At 38.4% G+C, this 10,656-nt stretch overlaps 1 long non-coding RNA gene across 5 annotated transcripts; it reads left to right on the top strand.

Annotated features, from left to right (window-relative positions):
* Positions 1–229: 229 nt before the first annotated feature.
* Positions 230–4,534, top strand: LOC147637247 (uncharacterized). Of its 5 annotated transcripts, none has more exons than XR_015266364.1 (5): positions 230–263; positions 2,962–3,305; positions 3,401–3,769; positions 3,863–4,068; positions 4,162–4,534. It is a non-coding gene; the product is annotated as an uncharacterized LOC147637247 (long non-coding RNA). The 5 variants fall into 5 exon arrangements; XR_015266362.1 differs by lacking the exon at positions 230–263 and having other exon boundaries at positions 2,748–3,137; positions 3,227–3,305; positions 4,162–4,533; XR_015266363.1 differs by lacking the exon at positions 230–263 and having other exon boundaries at positions 2,748–3,305; positions 3,970–4,068.
* Positions 4,535–10,656: the final 6,122 nt, after the last annotated feature.

The following is a 10,656-nucleotide window of genomic DNA, read 5'->3' as shown; positions in this document are numbered from 1 at the left end:
GGGTGCCCAATCACCATATTAATGATCCATTTGTGCCTCATAATAAAAAACGAGTAAAAGTGGTCCTGAAAGTTTAAAAGGTCGAGGCAAATCTTAATGTGGATTATTTGTTCGTTTAACTAATAAAGAGTGGTAAGGGGTGTAAGAGAAAACAATTTATCCCAAAAAGAGAGTGGAGAGCAAGGAAGAGCAAGGGTGCAAAGGAGAAGAAGCAGGTAAGGAAGAGCAACAAAGGAGAAGAAGTGCAAATGAATCCATTCACGGTAGGTGCTCGAGCTCCCATTCATGTCCTTTTTCTACATCAGCCCTACCTCTGTGTTTTTTGCAAAGATTTTGTTTACATCAAGCTGCCTTTCTCCATTATCCTCGGCCAAGAGATTGTTTTTGCCGGGCGAAAACCAACCAGTGTGGTTGTCACATGGCACCTTGAAACCATTTTCTCTGCCCGCTTTCAACCAAGCCAATGTTTTCGCGCAGGGCAAAAACCACCCATTGGCTGTCTCATGGAATCACTTCCACTCCAACCTTATGCCCGGCTCCAACCAACCCTTCATTTTTGTCAAGCAGAAACCATTCGGTGTGGCAGTTGGGTGGCATTTCCTTCTCTCGTTCTCTCCCCCGATTCTAGCCAAAGCACCATTTTTGCATTCTCTCCCTCTTCACCCGCTCCTTCTCTTGGATGATAAACTCTGCCCGCTTCCAGCCAAAGCAATGTTTTTGCTGGGCGAAAACCACCCGGTGGCTGCACAGGGCATCAAGCCCTTCTCTTACTTGCCTTATGTAATATTATCATTTTTTTATTACTTGACTCATTTCATTTGTAGATGTCTTTGGGTCGTGCAAGCACACGGTACTCCCTACGATCTCAATGTAGATCACGAGAGGAAAGGGAAAAGGACAAAGCATCAGACCTATCATACATCACCTCAAGACAAAAAGGAAGGATGGAAATAAAGGAATTGCAGCCAATTTGATAGCTTAATGATCAAGAGGCCTCTACTGCATCTGAGGTGCTTGTGCAAAGTGGACGGGTAGGTGCATCACAAGGTGCTCTCATGGACACTGCTGACAATGGAGAAAACATGCTTTAGGAGGTAGTGGTGGCAGCACCTTTAAAAGGACCATCAGAGGCAAAGAAAGGAAGTGAAAAAAGAAAAAGGGAGCACATTGAAATGTGGACTACAACAAGTTTGGGAAGGTGATTCAAACTAACATCTTGTAGGATGTGATGGATAACATCAATTTGAAGAAGCAAACAGAGCCTCCCTACATTCCTCTTTGTAAGCTTATTGCCAACGAGGCCATTAGGAATATGGGTGGTAATATTTAAGAACTACCAGTCAAATTTGATAGCCAAGGATGTGTATAGTAGAGGAGACTTCCTTGTCACATTTGGAAGGCTAGTAACATGTGGTGGTGAGCCAAGAGGATATTCAGCATTGGGGCCTTGTGTATGACAACAATGTGTGAAGAGTTTGAGGCAGAATGTCAACAAAACCATGAGTGGCAAACTCTCAAAGGAAAGAAACTTCTTGTGTGGGATGGAAACCATCACTTAAAAGCATGGTTGCAACGCATAAGCATAGGTTCCTCATCATACTGACAAACACAGGAATGTCAGGATGCATTGCAAATTTCTCTGTTTTGATCATACACAAGAAGTGGAGGTCCTCCTTGCACTTTCAGAGATGAATAAGTATGCATCCTACCCAAACTTCCCATTCCACAAATTGCTTATGTGAAAATTCTATAAATGATATGATAATCTCTTTGTAGGTTTTCATGACTTCATGTGTCCCATACCATTGCACATGACATACACTTGATGCAAAAAGCTGGCTAAGCCAAGAAGAAGACCCTCAAGCGCTACTTCACCCAAGAAGAACTAATACATCTTGAGGTGATGATGGCAAAAGAGAGAATTGGTGCTGGGATGAAGCCATGGTATGTCATGCCTATGGTGGTTCTCTCACAATTTACAGAGATGAATAAGTATGCATCCTACCCAACCTTCCCATTCCACAAATTGCTTATGTGAAAATTATAAAAAATGATATGATAATCTCTTTGTAGGCTTTCACAACTTCATGTGTTCCACACCATTGCACATGACATATACTTGATGCAAAAATTTGGCTAAGCCAAGAAGGAGACCCTTAAGCTCTACTTCACCCAAGAAGAACTAATACATCTTGAGGTGATGATGGCAAAAGAGAGAACTAGTGCTAGGATGAAGCCATGGTATGACATGCCTATGGTGGTTCTCTCACAATTTGTGCTAAGGGTAAGCTCCTAATGGTTTTCTACTTTTAAAAGATCTATTGTACACATGTAATTTGTTAAAATTGATGGGTCTTATCTTCTAGGAGGAATATAACAATAAGTTTAATGAGGAGCTCACTAAGGTAGACTTTTCTACTTTAGAGTCTTCATCAAGAATGCATAGAAGCACAAGAGGAGTTAGCAAAGAAAGTAGAAGACAAGGTGAAGAATAGAGGCTACAAGCTCCGATCTATTGCAAATCTTGCCAATGGTGAGGGCTTCTTTCAAACTCTCTTTTCAATTGATTGGGCATCAAAGACAAACTTGGAATTCTCTTCTCGGCTATGATATCACCTGAAAGATACTCACTATAAGTGATATTCTTATTAAATTTGATTTCTATGCATAGAAAGATGCATAATGGAATTTTTTTATTATAAAAGTGTTATTCTTATTAAAATGCCAGGATTGGCTAATGGAGAATGGGCCAACCTCAATGTACCCACATGAATGGTCGACTGGAGGTATGACTCATTGGGAGGTTATGGTTTGCCTTCGGTGGTGGTTGGATTATCCAAGTGATAAGATCCACCCTACTGAGATTCCCCTTCAACAATGTAAGATGTCTCAACATTTTCATGTTGCATAGACCTAATTTTTGGATGTAGACGACATTCTCATCTTTTATAAATGCAATAGAGTTTGATGAATGGGTGAAGAAGAATAATCAAGAAGTAATAGATTTGGGATCTGCATCAAAGCGAAAGGACAAAAGGACCAAGTTTTCTCAAGACCCACGAGCAAAGAAAAGCTTGGAGTTTCACCCAGGAGAGGGGAGCCAGCAAGGGTTTGTAGACAAGACCAGGGCATAAATGGTATGATTTATTTTTACAAAATTCTATGGCATTTTTATGATTTTATACCCTTCATTTTAGAATTATCTACCAATGGAAGTGGCCTGCAGGTCACCAAGTATACCATCGTGTGGTTAAAGCTAACATAGGAGATGTTGGTTGGGCAATAAACGCTGGAGAACCACATAAGTAAGCAAAAAATCTTGCATTCTTTTTTATTTTGCATAATTTTAGCCTAAAGGGTGAGACATTATTGTTATTAAGTATGTTTGTGCACCTTGCAGAGTAACCAAAAAGGTTCAAAACTTCCTAAAGTTGACTAGTTCATCTGGATTACTTTGGAAAGGGGATCCTATAAAGAAGATAGCCAATATGGTTTGAGTTGATTACCCAACTTCCACTCCTATATCACAATGTGGTCATAAAGTTATTGTTCCATGATGGAATGTATTGACGTGACTTGGTACATGGAGCTCCTGCACTTGCAGACAAGATACTAGCTGATGGAGGCTGGTTCATAACAACTTGTACTGCCTACTACCAATGACCTTTATAAGATACAAAAGACGGCCAATGCATGCTTGTTTAGGCTCTATCGCACCAAGATGATGTATATCCACAATGGGTACATTATGCAAGAGCCTCATGAAATGGTAAGGACATTGTGATCCCATGGATCTTTGGTTGTGATGGGATATATACCTTATGTGCATGCTCCTAACTACTTCTAATGTGGGTTTTCATAGGTGAATTAGTTAGTCCTTGGTATGTTTCAGCATGATCGTTGTCAACCTAATTTATTTGATAGGTTAGGAGCTAAGGCAATGGGTGACAATGTTGCAATGTCTGGTAGCAATTAGATAAGAGAATGTGCATTTGATGAGGCCAAAATGAGCAAACATGAGCAAGTGCGTGTACATGGAGGTGCTGAGAGGCAAATTGATCTTAGCAGGTAGCAATCTAAAAACCCTAAAAAATTTAATGTTTCCTTCTTCAATATGTTTGACTTGTTGGTGAGATCACATCAGATCCCATATGCTTGTAGGTTTTTGCTACATTGTTTCGCACAACCCGGAGATGTAGTTGTGGATGTGCTTGTAGGTCCAAAGCATGCAAGGAGCTTAGAAGACATTGTGTCTCTATGGAGTTTGATGATGTCATGTTGGATGTGTTCCTTAAGCGATTGTCAAAAGGCACATCTAGATGCAGAGTCAAACAAAAGAGGGTAGAAATTCTGCAAAGGAGTAGCCCACTAGGTAGCATATAAGTTTTGTTCTCTTTTTTGGGGAGGTCTATGTGTTGATCTTTTTGAGAGCCCATATGTATCCCACCATGAACTTGAATGGGGATCTTGAATTTGATTTTCTCATATACAAACAAGGACTATGTTTTGTTTGAACATAAGCATGGTATAGTAGATTTTCTAAGCTTAGGTCTCTACATTATGAAAACATGATAGTATGTATTGTAGATCTATTCTTTGTACAAATAAGCATGGTGTAACAGGATTTATATCCATAGGTTTTAATTAAAATTTGATGATACATATTCTTAGATTTATACATTATGAAAAACTAATAGTATGTATTGTAGAGCTATTCTTTGTATTCTTAGATTTATACATTATGAAAAACTGATAGTATGTATTGTAGAGCTATTCTTTGTACAAATAAGCATTGTAGAGATATTATTTGTACAAATAAGCATGGTGTAGTAGGATTTCTATGATAGTATGTATTGTAGAACTATTCTATGTACAAATAAGCATGGTGTAGTAGGATTCTATGCATAGGTTTTAATTTGATGATGTAAGATGGTACTACATTTAAAAAATATCATTTCACATTAAATTGGGTGGAAAAACATTAGCCATGAGGTTGCCATAGTACAACCGGTGTAACCACTAAGCTCACCAAACCTAGTCAAAATAAACTTAATATAGCCAAAAAGCTCCCCAAAATATAAGTGGCATAACCACAAAGCTCACCAAATTAATTTAATCTCACCTCATCAAGTTTGCCAAAAATTACTATCCGAACTCAACTAGTGTTGCGGACATTGAGCTCAAGTAGTTATCGCTTTAGAGAAGAGAAGAGAAATGAATAAAATTCAGCCATCCATCTCTCTTGTGTGCTTGTCTACTCGCATGTTTGTGTGCTTGTCTACTCACGTGTGTGTGTGTGTGTGCTTGCAAGGAGCTGAAGCTTTTCCTCTACCCCACATTCTTCTCAACAAACCGGCGCTCTAGTACCATGAGAAGAATGCGGGGGAGAGGGTGAGATTGAGCTCCTTGTAAGAAAACACACACATAAGAGTAGACAAGCACACAAGAGAGATGGATGGTTGAATTTTATTTTATTCTCTTATCTTCTCTACAACCATAATATAAAGATAAGAGTACATACTATAAGGGAGTGTACTCTCCTACTATAACATACAAATGATCAGTCTATAGTGTGAACTCGACTATATGATCAGTCTATAGTATGAACTCGACTATATGTCCTAGCGCTATTTCTATGCCATAACTCTAGTAAACCAAAAAGGTTGTCACATATCCTATAAAGCATTAGCAGCATATCATCCACATAATCTCACCAACCATGTCAAATGATCAGTCTATAGTGTGAACTCGACTATATGATCTCGCGCTATTTCTATGCCATAACTCTAGTAAACCAAAAAGGTTGTCACATATCCTATAAAGCATTAGTAGCATATCATCCATAATCTCACCAACCATGTCAAGGGCATTAGTGTAGAGCTATCATCCCATTGTGTCACCCATATCTACACTAGTTGAGCTTAATATATCAACACTTTAGAGGATAGAGCTTATGATCTAGATTTTGCAGCTCCCATTCTTGATCCTACACACAAGAGGATGTTCATGTAAATTTTTTCCATGATAAAGTTTTTATGCCTAGTATGTGCATAATATGCTAATTTTTCAAATACACAATGTTAATAATGCCATTGATTTGGTCATTAATCAATTTATTCATGATAATACATTATCCTATGATGCTTCCTTCAATCTAGTCATAATCAAGTTATTTAAGATGATCCATTGCCCTATGATGTTTCTTTCGATCCTCCATAATGTTTTAGAGAATGTTTTGGGTTCATATCTTGTTGCAAAGGGATATGCCTAGCAAAAGGGCATTGATTATGATGAGACCTTTGCACCCACATCTCGAATGACTACCATTAGGTGTCTCATTGCTTTGGCAGCACATCATGGGTGGAATGTACATCAGTTGGACATTAAGACTGCATTCTTGAATGGTGATTTAAATGTGAGGAGGTGTATGTATCGCAGCCTCCTAGTTTTGTTATGAAAGGAGAAGAGTCTAAAGTATGCAGGTTGAAAAAGGCTCTTTATGGCCTTAAGCAAGCTCCTAGAGCATGGTATGAGAAGATTCCTACATACTTGGTTGCAAATGATTTTTGCAACAGTCCAACAGAGAGTACCCTCTATGTGAAGAGGATTAAGGACACATTTTTGGTCATCATTCTATACGTTGATGACATGCTGCCCACCACAGGACCCGATATAGATCAGATTTCAACCTTTAAGGCTGATTTGCAATCATCATTTGAGATGTCAGATTTGGTATCGTTGCATTACTATTTGGGGATTCAATTTATACAACGTAATGATGGTATTGTTATGCTTCAGTCTAAATATATATAGAAGCTATTAAAGAGGTTTAATCTTGAAGATTGTAAACCTGTGGCTACACCTATGGAGACAGGTACTTGACTTAGTCTTCAAGATGTAGGAGACTCTTTTGATGCTAGTTTGTATCAGTAGGTTGTTGGATCCCTTCTTTATGTGTGCAACACGAGGCTAGATATACAGTATACAGTCTCACAGTTGAGAAGATTTATGCATAGCCCAGGTACGAAGCATTGGCTATTAAGCGGGTTTTTCGCTATTTACAAGGCACTCAATATTTTGGATTGTTTTATCTAAAAGGGGGTGAGTCACAGCTACAGGCTTTTAGTGATTCAGATTGGGCTGGATGTTATGACACACGAGTGTCCACTAGTGGGTTTTGCTTTCACCTTGGTGATTCATGTATATAGAGGCTCAGCAAGAAGCAGCCTATAGTGGCCACTTCCAGCTGTGAAGCTGAGTACAGGGCAGCTTTTACAACTACAGTTGAGTGTGTGTGTGGCTTAGATGTCTTATGGCTGATTTGGGTGTTGGACAGTCATCTAGCACACTACGATTTTCATTGACAGCCAGAGCGCATTAACAGTTGCGAGACGAGGAACCCAGTGTTTCATGCTCGCACTAAGCACATTGAGGTGCATTACCACTATGTCAGGGAAAGACTCTCTGCAGCAGTAGAGATCAGCTTGGTCTATGTGCCTACACATGACAACATGGCAAATTTATTCACGAAGGCTCTTTCTCGTGAAAAGTTCAAAGCTTTTCGTAAAGCTTTGGACTTACTACCTTTTCAGGATTGATCAGCCATACCATGTACATGTTCACATCATCACTTCAAGGTGGATTTACAACATTATATGGTAGTGATGTGTGTGACACACTTAGGACCGCCAAGGCACTTTTTCCCTCACTAGGAAGTTTTTTCCCCGTGTGTATGTACACCCTCTTATTTATCCATTTTGGGGTGTGTTCTTATCTTTTGTATTTGCTCATTCTAATCTAGTGAGTTTGTGTGCTTTCAAGCTTCTCTAATGTGTGCATTGTGAGTTTGTGTGTGTGTGCATTGTTGAAACCCTAACCCTAATTCCAACATTTACATATGCAGATCTTCAGATTCCTTACACTACAATACTCCTTTGGTGGGCACTCTTTCTAGGGAGATCTTCATCAACATTAAGTTTCCTATTGATAGTCCTTTGGTATTACCTATTCATCTTGTAACATCTTTTATGGCACACCTTTTACCTCCTTGTACCTTCATCAACATCAAGTTCCCTATTGACAGTCCTTTGGTATTACCTATTCATCTTGTAAAATCTCTTATATGGCACACCTTGTACCTTCATCAACATCAAGTTCCCTATTGATAGTCCTTTGGTATTATCTATTCATCTTTTTGTAAAATCTTTTGACACACCTTGTACCTCCTAGGCCTATAGTTTTGGCACACCATCATGTTGCATTCTGTGGGTCCAATTCTTGTCCATAGAGTGGACTTTGTCCCTTATTATTACCTATTCATCTTGTAAATATTTTGGCACACCTTGTACCTCCTAGGCCTATAGTTTTGGCACACCATCATGTTGCATTTTGTGGGTCCAATTCTACTCCATAGAGTAGATTATGTCCCTCACGTGTGCAAGTTTATGGGTAGACACATTAGCAAGTACATCATGATGCACATACTAGCCTCACCTCCACTCACCATCATGTTGCATTTTGTGGATCCAATTCTAGTCCATAGGGTATACTGTGTCCCTCGCGTGTGTAAGTTTACGAGTACACACATTGGAAGGTACATCATGATGCACACACTAGCCTCACCCCCACTTGCCCCATGACAAAATTTTCATTAGCATTTTAGTTATAAACGGTAGTTATGCCTTACACCTTCTTGGAAGATTGCCTTAACCCATATGACCTGTTTTTTTTGGGGGGGGGGGGGGGGTGCAATGCAACGAATGAGAAAACTCACATTAGCTCTTTTTATATTTCTATCTCTCTCTAATGCTGATAAATTTTCCATGTTAAGGAATGACCCCATAAATGTGCTTGATTGAGGCTTTTCCTACTAGGCTTTAGGGTGTAGCCTATGGGTAGCTTTGCCCAAAGTATTTTTAAACATGGGATACTATGAAAGTTGCTTTCTTGGACCCCTTTAAGCCTCCACCCAACTGCTTTGGAAACTATAAACAAGTTTGCAAAAAAAAAAAGTTAAATATAAGTGTGGAATATGATGGAAATATTAAGGTCATCTATAAATGAATTGATGCTATAGCTTGACCTATATATGGATTGAGCCTATAGCTTGACCTATATATGGATTGAGCCTATATCTTGACCTATAAATGGATTGACCCTATAGCTTGACCTATCAATCCACTACTAGTGGGATGGTAGTTTTTTGTGGGGACTCACAATTTTTTAGAACTACATTTAGGAATGCCTTGTGGAATTTGAGAAGCTACAGAATAACATTGACATGTTACTCTCGAATCCAAATCTAGCACATTATAGAATGACAATATATTCTTAAAAAGCTACCTAACTGTCAAGTCTAGCTACCATAATGCATGTCACCACAAGTCGTCACCTTTCCTAACCCTCACCGAATAACTATATGGCCGGTGTCATACTTTTCCAAATATCAAACTTTAAAAGAAATTATTTTCATATGGAATGGGGATCTTCCTTATGCCCTTTTTACTAATATTTGATTTTATTCTTAGTCTTCAGTTCATATCGATGTATTATTTCTTTTTCTTTGGAGGAACCCTCCTAGATATTTTTAGCCAAAGGTTGCAAATCTCCCCTATTTATATAGATATACTAGTTCTTTTTCTTTGGAGGAAGCCTCTTGGATTTTTTAAGCAAAAGGTTGCAAATCTCCCCCATTTATATAGACATACTAGTTCTTTTTCTTTAGAGAAACCCTCCTAGATTTTTTTAACCGAAGGTTGCAAATCTCCCCCGTTTTCAAGCCCCTTCTCCCATATCTCTCTCCCCTTCTTTAAGGCTCATTTTATGATTTTTTATATAGTATATATGATAATATTTTTTCTTTGAAAAGCTATAAATTTGGAAAACCCTCCCTCCCCCCACCCTACTAGTCACTTTTTAGGTGACAATCATATCAACAATTATATGTAATAAAAGTGGGAAACTTAGCTAGAATTCATAATAATATTCCCTCTAAAAAATTAATAGACCATTTTTCTAAATTTATCATAATTTAAAAAAACGAAGGTATACCCCTTATAGATGTTTTCCCAAGGTGTTCAAAATATAAAATAGGGTTAGTCATTCCAGATATAAAATCCAGTACAATTAAATGTTCCCACCACATCCTCTAGGTTACAATTAAATGTTCCCACCACATCCTCTAGGTTACTTCATGGATTTTGTCTTTGTCCACATTCATCGAGTATTCTAGGTGTTTATGTGGAAACCCCTTTTGAATCTTGACATTAGTTTAAGCATTTGTAGCTATACCAAAGGGTGTGGAGAATCCAATCATCATAAACTTATATCATGTCATATCTTGCTACATTGGGTGACTCTATCATCTCTCTAGATATATCTATGTAATTAACATTACGCGTAAGATACACAATACAATCTATTTTTATGGATCTTGATTGTCTTGCAAGCTCTTTGATGTCTATGTTTCAATTAATTATACCATGATAGTTGCTAGTGTGGTAAACCACCAACACCAAGGAGGTGGATAGTGTAGGTGTTTTTGATATTCATGTGATAGCTAAAGGCATGGTCTACAAGAGTTGATCACCATATAGAAGATAAAGAGCCTTGGATTGGTATAACCAAACATTGGTTGACAAATGCATGGGGACTTGT

Source organism: Cibotium barometz, chromosome 7 (assembly GCF_041138505.1).
Source record: "Cibotium barometz isolate CiBa-2024 chromosome 7, ASM4113850v1, whole genome shotgun sequence".
Lineage (NCBI taxonomy): Eukaryota > Viridiplantae > Streptophyta > Polypodiopsida > Cyatheales > Cibotiaceae > Cibotium > Cibotium barometz.
Note: the sequence above shows the minus strand (reverse complement) of the source record. Positions and strands in the feature narration are given on the sequence as shown.